Here is a 15,942-nt window from a genome sequence, read left to right on the forward strand (position 1 = left end):
ATTGGAAGACACAAAAATGAATCCAGATGTACTCAGCTATCATATTTTTGACAAAGGAGCTGACCATCCTCAGTGGGGGAAAGATAGCCTCTTTAATAAGTGGTGTTGGAAAAACTGGATTTCAACCTGCCACAGATTAAAACTAGACCCTTATCTTTCTGCACTAAATTAAAATCAATGGCTTACTAAACAGAAACATTAAACTTGCTGGAAGGTAAGTTAGGCAGAACTCTGGAAGACATTGGCATAGGTAAAGACTTTATGAACAAACTCTCAGTGGCACGGGAATTAGCAGATAGAATCAATAACTGGGATCTCATCTTATTAAAAAGCTTCTGTACTTCAAAAGAAACCATCAGCAGAACTAAGAGAAAATCTACAATGTGGGAAAAAATTTTTACCAGCTGTTCCTCAGACAAGGGACTGTTATCAAGAATATATAAAGAACTCAAAACAATCAGTCCCCCCCAAATATAAAGACCCGGAAAGGGGTTTTAAATGAGGGAGTCCATGGCATCCTCCTGCAGTCATTTCCACCATGGGAGAGTCATAGAGTGAGCATCACACAAGTGCCTCATTTCAGACCATCAGGGCCCTCCTCTATAGCATCCACATGGCTGTGTAACAAGTTCTGTGGTCTCAGCCACTGCCCTCCCTAAGCCTATCTGCAAGTAGGGTTATTGCAGATCTCTGTTTATGAGGTAATAGAAGATAAAGCATCAGTAATAAATGAGGATACAGAAGTGGGATGCCAGATCAAATAGCCATCATTCCAATAAGCACAGGCTGTTGTTTTCTACATGGCAATAATACTGACCTCCTCAAATTTCGTGCCTGAAATTTTGATGATCTTTAATAATTTGAGCTCTCATGTTGGACCACAGCCCCACTAAGCCCCTGGCTCGCCCTGACTTTGGCTGGCATCATCTGACCTCTCAACTATGCCCTCATCAGTACTCATACAAATTTGACCCCAGCTCTCTAACATCCTCAGTTCTGTGCAGTTCTCTGCTCAGATACCTGCATTTTCAACTAGGGGAGGGAGGGCGTTCAATGCCAACCATGTTCAAAGAGTCAGAAAAAATTCAGGGAAGAAAAATTCTCCAGGAAAGAAAGAGTTATAGTTCATCTTACAAGTTGCTTTGAAACAGTTCCCATTTCCTGTAGATCTGTACCAATGGTGGTGAACCTATGGCATTCATGTTATTTGTTTTCCTTTTAAGACAAAAGATGTTAATGTATGTGAGGGTTTTTTTTTTCTAATCTATAACCTCAGTGTTCAGGTTTAATTGCAGTGTTGGCACTTTGCCATAAATAAGTGGGTTTTAGGTTACTTGTCTCTAAAAGGTTCACCATCACTGGTGATGGTAGTACAGGAACCTTCTCTCAGTTTACTCAATAGTTAATCATTTCATTCAATTCATCCATAGATGGGTAACACTTTTATCCACAAGACTTAACCATTTTGTTTATAATTTCTAGAAAACCCCTTTGTACATTTAAATTGTGTCACTTTATAACTTTCTGAAAAGTTTGAGACCACCTGGAAAATTTGAAAATTATGCTAAGCTGCTATGGTCCCTCTCCTCTGTGCTTCTCCATATTAAGCTATCTTCAGACTTTTCCCTTTGTTATAAATTCGTAGTGCACCATCTCTGATGGGTTCCTCTAGATATTAAAGTTTCTCAATATCTTTCTACACAGGTCCCAGCAAAATGTGCTCTGCTAATGGGGAATAAAATGAGAGCAGTATCTGTGTGTAACACTGTGTTTCTTCTAATAAAATAGCCTAAGACTGCATGACTTTGGCAACTATGTAATTCATCAGAGCAAAACTGGTTGCACCAATCAGTTAAAATCACCCAAACTTTTTCCAGTGACCTGTGGTTACCTCCTGGTCTGGGAAGTATATTTTTGGACCTAATGGGACTTTTTAGTCTATGATTCCATTTTGTTAGAACCTTTTGGGCTCAACCCACCATCTGTCTCAGCCATATGGCAAGCACAAAATAGCAGTCTTTTTTATTGATCTTTGCACAGTTCTTTATTAGGAACTATATAAAAATCCTCCTATCCAGGACAGCATTTCTTCTCATATGCTGTGAGGACAGCTAAATCTGTTCACTGTCTGTCTCTCTCTTACGTGAAATCTCACCATCCTTGGTAAATACTAGCTGCTCAGTGAATGTTGAATTCAACTATCTCCCTTTCAAATGCCAGCAGAGAGCTTTGGAGCTTTGTTGCTAGGACTGCTCCTGTAACACAGGAGATGTGTCCTACTAGTTTCTTCATGATAATCCCACTGTTTGGCTATGTTAAGTAAGTCACTGATGATTCCTCCTTCATCTTCCAAGTTCTTGTGAGGCTGAGGCAGAAGGATCAAAAACAAAACATAATCACTAAAAAAAAGTTTGTATTTTTCAGATTTTTCTACACGTCAGGGTGTTTGCTAAGCATTTTACATGAATTATCCCATCTTGAAAGCAAATTTACAAAGTACAACTTATATTTCCATTATAGAGATGAGGAAATTAAGGCGCAGGGAATTTAAGTCTACCTAGTCAGAATCAGAACCTAAGGCAGTTCTGGTCTGGAGCAGGAAACCCTTTTTAAGAAATCATGACCGACTGGCACATACAGAAAGATAGGAAATACTATTTGCAACAGTGTCCGGAGGGAACATTTCCTTAGCCACATCCAAAATATGACTGATACCTTTCATTCAAACAGCGACTGGCAGAGGAGCAGTTGCCTCAGAGAAGGAGAGAATTAATTGAGACCAAGAAAGAACTAACATGGGCTGGCTGTGTTTTTTTTTTTTTTTTTTTTTTTTTTTTTTTTTTTTTTTTTTTTTTTTTTTTAGTGTAAAAAGCAAAAAGGGGAGATGCAAAATTAGAAAATGTAAATACTAATTAATTCTAGGAGCTGAATTCTCTGTGTGTTGTTACACTCCCTGCACTCGCCTGCATTTTTCCAGTTACTTAAACATTTCTGAAAGCCATCTGCAGCGGTGTGGGCTTGTTGACACGGGTGGGACCATCCTTTCTGAAAGAGAGAGCTCAGCAGGTGTTTACTTTATCATAACAAATTAACGTAGGCCAATAAAGATGCAATAAAAAAATTGCTTTTCTTCATAGTTTTTTCTAGAAGCCGATTCATTTCACAACACTCGGCGGAAGAAATATCAAGAGCCTCTTTGTGTTTGTGATTCCTCTCATTAGTGCCAGTTTCTTTTTATAAGGCCAGGCCAGGCCAGTAGGAAATGAACTGGTGATAATAAGATTTTAGTTATGCAAATTGAACACAGGTCCTGGCAACTAGCAGGAAATCAAACACAGTTGATGACTATTATTTCTAAGTTATGGGATCAAGAGGAATTTCTTTTTTTTTTTTTAATGTTTCATGCTTGTTCCACCTCCCCTTTTCTTTTACTATAACATCCTTTGTCTCCCTGTGTTTTAGTAGTCAACTAGGAATGTATGATCTTAAACACAAGTATCTGTATTCTGAAAAATCGCCTCTTCCTGGGTCCCTGTTAGTGCATCTCAGTTTCGGCCTCTCTGGTTTCCACCCAGAAAGCTGCCGCATTCACACCTCTGTTCACACCATTCCTTACATTGGCTTTTGCTTTTATTTTAATTCTAAGCATTTGTATTAATTACTTTGGAGATTCAGAGTATGGGCTTATAAAAATAAAACTCCATTACTCTTATATATTTTAAGTTTTTTCTCAATAGATCAAAAAGGTTTTCAGACAATCTCACCTTCAAAATACTCCTCCCCTTCCGTCTCACAAATCCCCTTCTATTAGGTCTTGCACATGAAGCTAAGATGTCAGGATAGTTAAGAGCTTTAGGAATATTTTAATAGAAGGGACATACTAAGTGCCCTTGCTAAGAAAAAGGATTTTATTCTGATGTCTTTCAGAGATTTTAAGTGCTCGGTTTTATCACTGAATGAGAATTATACTCAAAGCAAATATCCTCTAAGATACCAAAGCACTCACTTTATTACACTAGTATACTTTAGCATATTAAAACTAATGAAGCCTAAGACAAGCAAGCAACAAATTAAGAAAAAAAATCACAACTCAGAATTCCAATATTTCCACATGGCATCCCTTACTGTGAAATATAGAAAGACTACTAATGTTTAAGTGGAATGATCTCTTACCTGTAAATTATACTCATGTGACCAAACAAATCACACTCTTAGGAGCTTATGGAGCATGATACGTATAGAAAACTGCTCTCTGGGACCACTTCTTTAAAGCTTAAACAATTAACTGACCATCATTTGGTGGGTGGAAGATGAATATGGACTAGGAGGCCCTACTTGTAGAAAAAAATTCTAATTAAAATATTTTAAACAGACTGTGTTAGATGTTTATTTGATAGTGAAAGCTCACAAAGTGTTTCTCTTCATCACCAAAATTCCATACATTAGGTATTTACACAATCCAGGAAAAAGATCTAGACACACTATTTTGCTTGAGAACTATAAAGGCTCTCCAAAATCTTGAGTAGAAGTATCACACTCTGCAATGAAATGCTTGAGTTCTTCAACACATTGCCTGTCTATTTCACAACAATCCTGCCTCGGTACAGACTGTATAGACTTTTCTAGGGAAGGATCTTCTTTGGTCAACATTTTCACCCCCATCCCTAAAGTTTCACAGTCTTGTTGGTAAACCTGTTCAATCTCTTTGGTTTTCCATGCTCTTGCTTTAGCTCGAGAGACTGCTGAGCTAACTGTCTTCAAAGAATTCTGTGCTATCTGCTATACTGGTCTCCGGATCCTCTGGCTGCTCAATGAATAACGGTGCTGCAGGTCCCACCTAGAACTCAGAAATACCAGGCAAGTTGCTCTCGTCTGACTTCAGCTTTCAGCAGTCCACTTGCTCAAAGCCTCAGCAAATTCCTTTTCACTTAACCTTCTGGGTTTATCTAACACCACTGATTAAGGACCTGCTGAAGAACTTGAGGGTGGAGTGTCTCTTGACGTTTTCAGAGACTGGACTTGTCTCTCTTTACTTCTATGTTGAGACTGATGGAAAGAGTAGTTTTGCTTCGGTCTGGATAGTAGCGTCTACTATTGACACTGGATCCAGATCTTCTGTGTGGAGAATCCTTCCTCCTACAGATGATTCTAGGAACAAATAAGAGACCAGTGTCCTCCTAAAAGGGATTCTCCTTTGTTCCAAGGCAGGTGGCGGCACCACTGAGCTAAATCCCAGGCCTCTGGCTTTGTTTTTGACACCTTACCTTTCCTCTTTCAATTTACTGCATGCTGGGAAAATGAGTAATTATGCTTTTTAGAATTGTTTCTAAGCTAGAGTAGACAGCTTTGGGAAGGGTTTTGTGATACCTATTTGGGGCATCTCAGGTTAAAAGAAATTCACATTGGATTGGAAAGTGTGAGCGAGACTTTCACAAATCCAAACATCCATCAGATGAGTCATTTTTGCGTTTGATTAAAAACTCTGTACACATCTTATTTTCATCTTAGTGCCCATGAATAAACTGCTGCCACTGTCTTGGAAATAAAAGCCAAGACATGTGAGCCATTGTGAGGACATTCATTTTTTTCTATTTCCACTCTTTATTGAATGATTAAATTCAGCCTTCTAATAGGTTGTGTTTTCTTTGTAGTACTAGAAATGGAACCTAAGTCCAAGTAAGACTGCTACCAGGTAAGCTATATACTGATAGCCCCTGCTTTTTTTCTTTTAAAATCCAGCCATTTTTATTTGGAGCAATTCGCTCAACAGTTTGCATCCAGCAGTTAAGTCATTGGACTAGACCACATAGACCAATTTTGAAAACCACTCTGTTTTATAGATTATAGTTAATATCTTATAATTGTACTTGTTGAGTGTTTAAGATATATTTTATGTAATTGCTTATATTTTCTCCCAAGATCAAATCTATTGTGGGTTGAGGCTGCAGCTCGTTGGAAAAAGCTGTGCTTGGTTTTCGGCGATGATTGAATTATTTTGATTCCATTTCAGATCAGCTATTTACTCCACTTTTCCTTCATGACATTGTGTGATGATGCTCATTCTGTTTTATAGGAAAATATTTGTGAAATTTTTTTTCTTGGAGTAAGAATAGTTTGTATTCAGTTGCCAATATTTTGGTTCCCATTGTGATAATCACATATAACATATAAATGGTGGTTTACAGGATAACAATATAGACATTCTCATTTGATTCTTAAATGAACAGGCATGGCTGATGATATGTAAGAGGGAAAATTACAAAGATTTTCTTCTGACTTCTGGAACAAGAGGCTTTTGACTATCAGAGTGGCTGTCAACATCTGTCTCGAGATAGCTGACTTTTCTGTAATCAAAAGATTCTGGGGTGTACTGGCCTAATAGTTTGTATTTGCTTCCTAATTGTCAGGTGTAACAAAGAACCTTCACTACAAGTCTTCATTTTATTAATTAATAATTCCAAATGAGAGACAGTAAACACCACATGTCAGTTACTATAGAAAAAAGTCTGGGAGTAGGTTACATCGGTATTGACAAAAAATAGATCTTCCTTACCTGGCTGTCACGTGTTCCAGTTTACTTTATATGATCGAGCATAGAAATGTGTCATATAGAAGGGAAGGTGAGATTTTTCAATCATAGCTGTTTGTATGTAAGACTTGCAGTTGTTTTAATAACTCAATATAATTTATCGTTTTGAAGTGAGACATCTATCTCAATGGCTGTGATCTATAGCTTCTGCTAAGACCGAAATGCCACACGCTGTGTTAAAAATGTCTGGGACTGTGGTTTTATGTGATGAAGAGCTAAGGCTGAAGTACTCTTTATAAAAACCTTTCCACACTCAGCCCATTTTCAAGAGATTTTCTGTTTAGACAACTTAATGTAATGTAATGTGATTGTCTTGAATTAAGTTTGATACATTTGCACCCAGGAGCTGGAAGAAGGAGAATACCCGTGCATATCATCTTCCTGATTGCCTTTAACTCTCCTGTTTATTATGAATTTGTTCTTCAAGTATGTTTCAATTGTGTCATCTGCCTTAAATCTTTATTGAAAGTAGACATATGAGAAATAAATGAGAAGGATTCGTGCATTTAATACATACTCAAATTGAATCAAGTATGGGCTTGACCATTAAAACAAATCATTGGATATGAAGAAGTCTTAAAGAAGTAAAGGTACTATCTGTGAGCTTTATTGCTATGTTCTGTATTAGTTTTAATTAGTGGACACCCTGCCTCTTTTAAATTGTATTTTCTCTTTAGCTTTCCCCCGCCATTTTCACTTTATAGGTCATTGCCAGAGTTCATGCTGGCTCTGGTTTAGTTTCTGCCTCTAAGATAGGAAACTCTGAGATCTGATTTCAACATGGAAAAAAAAATCACACATGGATGAAAACTGGCACAAGTTAAATCATTTGTCTTCTTAGTCCTTAATTAAGAGAACTGCAGAAGTGTTAATTTACTTATATTTAAATGCCTAATTGAAAAGCAGAAGTCCACTACCTTCAGGTATACAAAAGAATTATAATAAGAGTTTCAAAGGCACCATTTAAATTTTATGAGCAGAATCCTTGATATCTTGGAGGGGGATCTTGTGTATCTGATATAGTCCTGTTTTGTTTAGCTCTTGATATATTGAGTCTAAGGACATATGCCCTGTGGAATCACTAGTCCAGTTTTTATTCATTCAGAAATTAATGCTACACTAATTTATAGTGCTAAAATAAAACATATATTATATACACACATAATCTATATAAATATATATATATTAAAATATATAATATAACCTTGAAAGGAAACAGGAAAGACTACTGAGGGAGCAGAGGAGAGCTCACTGAGAAACCAGTTTGCAGAGGCATGAGGTTTGGAGAAACTGGCTCCTCTTGCCAACCAAATGGCAAGCCACAGGCATCTGCCCCTGGGCAGGTGTACTCTGATTCACCTGGGCTCTGACCTGGTGCTGGGTGGCCATATCATGAGTGGATGGCTGGGCCCTAACTTTGCAGTTGCAACACAGGAACCCTGTTTGGTGCTGGGTGGCAGCTAAGCTTGGCGGGTGTTGAAATGTCATTTTGAAACAAAGGAGGGCCTTATTTTACCTTTCCTGTATCTTGCGTCTAGTCTAATTGAGTTCTAGCCAGATGACATTTGGCAGGATGCCGTGATGACACTTGACTCCCACTGGTGGAAACAGCGTGTTTGGTTAAAGGCTAAGAGTCGATGATATTTGATCTCTAAGTCCAAATATTGCCACAGGAGCAGGATTGCTGAAGCAGGTTTCCCATCAGGCAGAGATTTGTCTGAAAGCTGGTGAGTGCCCCAGCACCTTGTCAGCATCTCTTCTCAGGATTGGATCTCACATTGTTTGCATATGCTGTTCTCAGGCCCTCAAATATATTAACCTTGCCATAATCCTATAAGGTAGGACCCACTAATGTCTTTTCCACTTTTCTACAAAGGAAAGGAGCTGTTGAAACACTCATCCAAGCGCACATGATGAGGATAAAGCCAGATTGCCCAGATCCCAAGTCTGCTCCTGCCACCTAGCCGATGTGGGGATGGGATGAGAAGGTGACAGGTTCTACCTGTACGGAAACCAAGGACTTTATATTTACTTTTGCATGTACCTTTTTTTTAAAAAAAGTATTATTAGTAAGTTAAAGAAGAAGAAAGGAAGAAGGAGGAAAAGTGGCTCAGCCAATGAAACGCATTTGTGGGAGAAAGGGACAGAGTATTTCTCCTCCTCTCTCTGCCTCAGGGGTCTCCCTGGCTGTGGCTGGATTGCCCTGGCACCTGTCCCTACTGCAGGCCATCTAAGGTTTCAGCTTACTCCAGATGGTCCCCGATTCCTCCTACCTGTCCCTGTAGCACTGGAGGAAGAAAGGGAAGAGCTCATCACCTACAGCTTCACTGTCCCCTTTGGTTTTCCAGTATTCTCATCCCCTGTGCCACCAATTCCTGCTTTAAATTCCTCTTCTAGAAATACTTAGCATGATTTCTATCTACGTGGCTGGGTCCTATCTGATCTGTCCTATAATCTTTCTCTTTGTAACAACATGGAAGTTTTGCAAGAGTAGATTATGGGTTTAGTGATAGCCTTTCACTTCCTTTTGCAGTCTGACAATTTATAGAGATATAATGTTTAGTCAGTCCAACGTTCCAGTTTGTGACCAGAAATTAAATTATAAACGCAGAGTGCCAAAGAGTGGAGAGGTTACACTTAATTCAATCCCTTCCCATCACCCACCTCTACATACATACTCCCATCTCCCCACAATTATGTGGGCTGTGCTGCAGCTGGTTTATCTAGTTACTAAACCAGAGACTTGTGCACCCCTTTTTCAAGAGTTTTCCATCAAAAGTGCAGAAAAGCATTCAGTGAAGTCTTTGAGCCATCCAGTGATACTCTTCAAACTGCAGGGAGTCTGAAATGTTCATCCTACAAGCCCATTCGGACTGAGGACCCTACTGTGTGCCAGGCCCTATGCTAGAGGCCCAGGAGATGCAGCTGAGTGGACTTGGCCTTGCTCTCTAAGATCTGAAAGTCTAGTAAAAGGCTTTGGCCCAGGGCTCTAGGAAGCGTCACCAGGATGCCCAAAGGAGAGGGATGAACACAGCCTTGGTCTTTCCCCGCTGAAGTCTGACAGAGACTTGCTCAGCAATGAGGCAAAAGTTGGGCCTACAGGATGGGACCACAAAGTTGGGAGAAGGACATGGAAGGGTGTTCTGGGTCTGAGCAGGGAGGCAAGCAGGGGATTGATGCATAACAAATGGTGAAATTTGACTAACAGGGACCTCGAGGCAAGCAGAGTCCTGGGGTTTAATGGTCAAACTCCCTGACGCTAGTGTCCTAGGTTTGTTTTCTTTCGTACTCTCCATGGAAGTGCTGTCTCTTCTCTGTCTCTGTCTCTGTCTGTCTCTCCCTCTCCCTCTCCCTCTGCCCCTCCCGCCCTCTCTCTGTCTCTGTCTCTGTCTCTCTCTCTCTCTCCCTCTCCCCATCCCCCATCTCCATGTGTCCCACCTGGTGGAGCTCATCCTCACGGGATGAGGAGGTGTATCACAGGCCCTGTGAGCACATGTCCCCAGCTTCTCTCCGCCCAGCCCCACCCATTCTTTCCTGCTCCCCTTGCTCCAATTGCCCCTCCTTGGCCTCACTTTGGGGGTTTTATTTTTCATCCTTTGGTGGCCCTGCTGTTTGCTTGCTAAGTGATTTATACATTCCAGGCTGGATCCAAGATAATGTGGGATGAAAAGCAAATGCAAATTACTAGAAAAAGAAGCCAGGATAAACACACACAGACAGACCCCAGGCGGACAGTGTCCAAGCCTGGGCATTTATCCTGAGTTGTCCCTCTAGGGCTTATTGTCCTGGCTCAAAGCAGCTTGCAGGCTGCCATCATGAGGATGAGTGAGGAGCTGATGAGGAGACCTCTTCGTGCTTCCTTCTTTGCCTTTTAAATTAAAACTTGATGTGATCTCAAGCTTTTCTGGGGAGCCATTACTGGGCTAGAGGTGTGGTCTGTGTCCCCTGCTCTTCCTCCCTGACAGGATCCTCCTGTCACTGCAGCCCAATGCCCCAGCAGCTCTGTTCCTGTACTCTGGGTTCAGGTCGCCTCTTGCTGAAGAATCTTCCAGAACTGCAATTGTAGTCATCTCTGGGAGTGAGTGTCTGGCACACCAGCTCAGACACACTGTGGGAAGGGTGTGAACTTGTGTTTGACTTTTTTCCTGGGGACAGGACCTTTGGAACTATAACTTAGTGAATTGTTCTGACAATAACTCCTTCCTCTTAGGCAAGTTTTATGGGATCAGCAGCCTGGAATCAAATCCCACTGAGTCTCTGAGATAGTTGTGTGACCCACATCATGGCACCCTTCAGCCTCCTTTTGTTCAGCCATTCAACAGATGTTCATGTAGCTGCCACTGTTTTAGGTGGCAGGGAGATAGAAATAAACATGATTGATAAGATGTCTTAGAGTTTATATTAGTCCATTTTTCATTGCTATAATGAAATAAGTATATGTGATGGGCTACTTACAAAGAAAATAAATTTATTTAGTTCACAGTTATGAAGAGTCAAAGTTTAAGATCAGTTGGCCCCATTGGTTTGGTCTCTGGTGGGGGTAATGAATGGTGTTGCATCATGGCGGGATGTAGGAGCAAGCTGTCACACACTGAACCCGGAAGTGGAGAGACACTGAGGGACTAAGCTTCTCCCTTAACAACAGCCCTCTCTAGGTAACTTCCGAGGTGGGGCAGTGCATGGGAGTTACCTTAATAACTTCCAAGGGTACACCCTCCCTGATCTAAGGACATCCCCCTAGGCTGCCCCTCCAAAAGGTTCTACTACCTCCCAGCCACTCTGGGGCCCAAGCTCCCAACACATGGACTTTTGGGGGGACACTCAAACAACATCTAAGCCATAGCAGACTTAACAATCTGGCTATGAGAGATGCACAAGAAACAAGTCTTAAAAAATCGGAGAGAATTTTTAAAAAAAGCAAAACACCTTTGTAGAACAATTAGGCACTTATCTGGAAAAGTTGAAATATGAATGTCCTTTGACCCAGCAATGCTACTCATTGGTATGTACCCTAGAGAAATTTGTAAACATTTACACAGGATAAAGAATGAATGGAAAAGAGTTTAAATGCCAGAAGAGACTGAATCGTGCATAGCCTGTCCTACAATGGTGGGGAGCAGCACGGAGGAATGAAGTAGAGTTGCCTGTATTTATGAGGAGTGCCTCACAAACAGGACTTAAGGGAGTATCTTGCAGAAAAATATGCAAAGTTGTGATGCTATCTATGTAAAATTAAAACGTGCCAGCCAATAGTAGGTATTTAGTGGCAAAGTGTTTTTTAATGCATGGGAATGAATAACCCCAAACGAGAGTTAACATCTTTCTCTGTAGGGGGAGGGAAGAAGATAAAATTGGGGATCAGTACAAGTGGACATCAACTGCATTGAAGATGTTATGATCTTACCTTTAAGTTGTGGTTACCCAGTTATTTGTCATCACATGCTATAGACTGTGTATGTGCATTTTAAATGTTGCTTTATAAGAAAATTTTAAACTTACTAATAATACATGCTCTGAAGGGCATAAAAATCTGAAATGATAGAATGATTGGGGTTTTGGTGTGGAAGGTGCAATAGTTTGGATCTAATGTGCCCCCAAAGACCCATGTGTTGTTGAAGGCTTGGCTCTCAACAATGGCACTATGGGAAGGGGTGAAAACTTGAGGAGATGGAGCATAAATAAAGATCTGGTTGAGGACATGCCTTTAAAGGGGGCTGAGGGATCCCAACTACTTCCTCATTTCTTCCTTTCCTCCTTTGCTTCCTGGCCACAAGGTAAGTGCCTTTGCTATGCCACCCCCTGCTGCCATAGTATACTTCACCCCCACCAGAAGCCCAGAAGCAATGGCTCTGCCTAAACCTTTTCTCTCATGAAGTTGATTACCTAAGGTATTTGTTACAAGGCTGGAAAGCTGATTGGTATAGAAGGGCACTATAGATTGAGTGGTTAAAGATAGCTTCTTGGCAGAGGCAACAGTGGGGTAAAAAATGTGACTGACACAAAGGAACCAGCCATGATAATGTATAGGGAAGGAGAATTTCCAGTAGAAAGAACACCCAGTGCTACATGCATGAACTCTGAGATATTACCTGCCTTGCAGGTTAACAAGGTAGCCTGCCTGGGTATTGTGAAGGCTGGCAGAGGATGTGAGATTCCTGGGCCAAGGAAAATATTTTATTGTCCACAGCGGCAGGACTAAAGTTCCCATGCACACTGTTTTTTCATGTTCTTTCTCCAATGTACAGTGTTTGGAGATAGTAACACTTGCTTATGGGTTTGGATGTGGAGCATGAAAGAATTGTAGAAATTTAACATTTAAGATTATTTCTATACTGGGCCTTCTCCCAAAGGACTGAATTGAAGACCTAAGAAAAATGCACTACTTTGAGCATGGAAAGTTGAGATGCCAGAAAGATATCTACAGAGAGAGGCATTGAAAGCAGTCAGGTTAAGGGCAACTCAGGGCTGGAAGTAGAGCTCTGTACATAACATAACTTCCTGGCAGATGGAAGTACTACCAGTTGCGATACTGATGTATGTGCCTGCTAGAGAACGCTTACCAGGCCAACCATACTAACCTGGTCAACAAAATCATTTGGAGAACCTGTGAAAATAGATTTCCAAACCCCTTTTAGGTCTTGCATTCTAAAATTTTCACCATGTAGATAGATAATTTCTGCGTACATTCAACATTTACCCAATACTTTTGACTCCCTGTTACATTTCCAGCATTATCCTAGCTGTGATGGGTGAGGCCATAGCAGCGTCTCATGGTTATGAAAAAGGCCAAGAGAACCATTGAGGTTTTGGCTCTGATTTCACTTGGGTCTAAATATCTACCTCCAACTCATCATGAGGGAAAAATAATCCCATATTGGTTTAAGACACTACAGTTGGGTTTTTTGTTGTTGTTTTTTATTACTTTCTGCCAAAAGTATTCTTGTCTTCCTATGGTTTGAATATATACCCTTAAAAACATGTGTTGGAAACTGGATTCCCAATGCAACAGTGTTGGGAGATGGGTGCCAATGGGAAGTGTTTAGATAACGAAGTCCCCACCGTCGTGGCATTGATGCCAACTACAAAAGGGTTTGAGGCCAGGAGTTCCCTCTTTTGCTCTCTTGCCTTTGTGATGGCATCAGCTATGTGATGACACAGCAAAGAGACCTTCACCAGAGGTAGCCCCTGGGTCTCTGGGACTTTGAGCCAAGTATACTTTTGTTTATAAATTCTGTAGTTTGTGCTATTCTGCTATAGCAGTACAAAACGTATTCAAACAGACTCGATGCATGTATTTATTACTCTTTTCACTAATCTGGTACATTTAAATAAAATAAAACTAATCTAATTTAGAGAGAGAGGATTTGATCAATTATTGGTTAATTCAAGTTGAATAAGCTAAAGTCCTATACATTTCTAGTCAAATTTTCTTCTATCCTCCAATCAAAATTACAAATGTAAAATCAATTTCACATCTTAAATTGGAATCGTAACCTATTTAAATGACTCGTAAAGAATACCCACATGATTATTCCTAAATTTAACGTGAAAGTATTAATATTACAGATTTGATTTATTCCTTCATCTCCATATTTAATTCTAAATATTCCCACACTTGGAAAGTCACTTACTCAACAAGGGAACAAACTTACTCCCTACCTCAAGGGACCCAATGCTACCATGTTGGTAAGCCGCGAGCACCACACGGCAGACATCTCTGATGAGCTGAGGTTGCTTGGAAACCCAGGTCAGAAGACAAGCTCGTACTCCAGGGCTGGGGACACAGGCCCCGAGGCTCAGCTGGGGTTGCTATGGCAAGAGGAGGCTCCAGTCTGCGCCCTTCAGAGGGCTGCAAGTTTAGAAGCATCATTGCAATTCCATATCGGAGTATGAGGAAGTGGCCACTCTACCTGAGTTAGCTAACTTCCTTTCTTACTTCCCCAGATTCTGGATTCATTTGGAACTTTGCAAACATTGCTAACATAAATTTGCTAAAGATACCTTAATGGTGATGAATTTAAACCTGAACATTTGGCCCTGAGCTATGACTTTCTTGTCATGATAATAACCCATACCATTTCTCTTCCTTGTGACTTTTTAGAAAAATTCTCCCACATGGGATTATGGCGCCTCACATTCTATCAGAAACGCTGTATTTGACTTGGCAGGATCTCTGTTTCAGGCACTGCTCTCCTTCATTCCTTCCTCAGATGTTCTCTATGTTAACTGAGGACACCCAGATGGAACACTGATCTGATCTCAGCCTTGGATGCGTTGCTCATTTACTCCACTGTTTTGTTTGGTTTTGGTTTTTGGTAAGGGGAGATGGGGTATCACAGCAGCAGGCTGGAACATCCTTTGCTCTAGATCTCTCATCCTTTGTACTTAGGTGTGGACCAAAGATGTTACGTTATTACTGTTCCCATTTCACACATATTATAAGGGATCATTCTATTGATACCTGGCAAAATATGATTATATTTTCTGTGTCTCTTGAGAAAAAATATCCACTGATAACTATGTGTTTTTCATTCAGGAAGTCACTTAGGCATATGAATATTTCTAAAAGATGTTTATCAAATATTTTTTTAAAATAGCATATAAGTTTAAATACTCTTAAGCCAGGTGTGGTGGTGAACATCTGCAATTCTAGTACTTGGGAGGCTGAAGCAGGAGGGTCTGTGTGAGTTCAAGGCCAGCCTGGGCTACATAGCAAGTTAAAGACAGCCTGAACTGCCTAATGAGACCCTGTCTCAAATAAATAAATACTTTTCAGAAACCCCAATCTTTAGAGAAATCAGTTGGTGGGCCATCTTTCTCAGATGACTAATCACCCCGACTTTGTACATTTGAGGTATTCTTTTTTGGAGTTTGAACATGTGCAATAACCATTTTCCCCCTAATTTCACTCATCAAAGTCATTCTTCCTTTCGCAAGAAAGAGAAAATAAGAAGCAGGAATCAGGACTGTCCCCCAGGACTTCTCAGATGGGAAATTCAATTAAAATAATGAAAACAATATGTGTTCTGCCTTTTACAATACTGGTCCCTCTCCTGCCATGCATCTGAATATAGGCACAACCCTGCACAAGCCTTCTTCTTTGAAGTAAGTTGTAGAGATGATGCTTCATCCCTAAATACTTCAGCAGGCATCCCTCCCATCCTAAGAGACCACCCAACACCAAATCCACACTGGATCCACAAATCCAGTTGTCTTGTTCACCTATTTTCCCCGCTAAACTAAAGTGCAATCAGAGTTTCCACTTTGTTGTTGATGGTTATGTTTCTGGTTATCAGGAACAGAGCTTCTCAGTCTTTCTCATGCACGTGGAACACTTCTGGATCTTGTCAAAA

The 15,942-nt window shown here is 40.5% G+C and overlaps 1 pseudogene; it reads right to left on the bottom strand.

Annotated features, from left to right (window-relative positions):
* Positions 1-4,497: 4,497 nt before the first annotated feature.
* LOC104854682 lies at positions 4,498-14,271 on the bottom strand (annotated as a pseudogene).
* Between the last annotated feature and the right edge of the window lie 1,671 nt (positions 14,272-15,942).

This window comes from Fukomys damarensis, unplaced genomic scaffold (assembly GCF_012274545.1).
Source record: "Fukomys damarensis isolate Sample0158 unplaced genomic scaffold, DMR_v1.0_HiC HiC_scaffold_14, whole genome shotgun sequence".
In the NCBI taxonomy this organism is placed as follows: domain Eukaryota; kingdom Metazoa; phylum Chordata; class Mammalia; order Rodentia; family Bathyergidae; genus Fukomys; species Fukomys damarensis.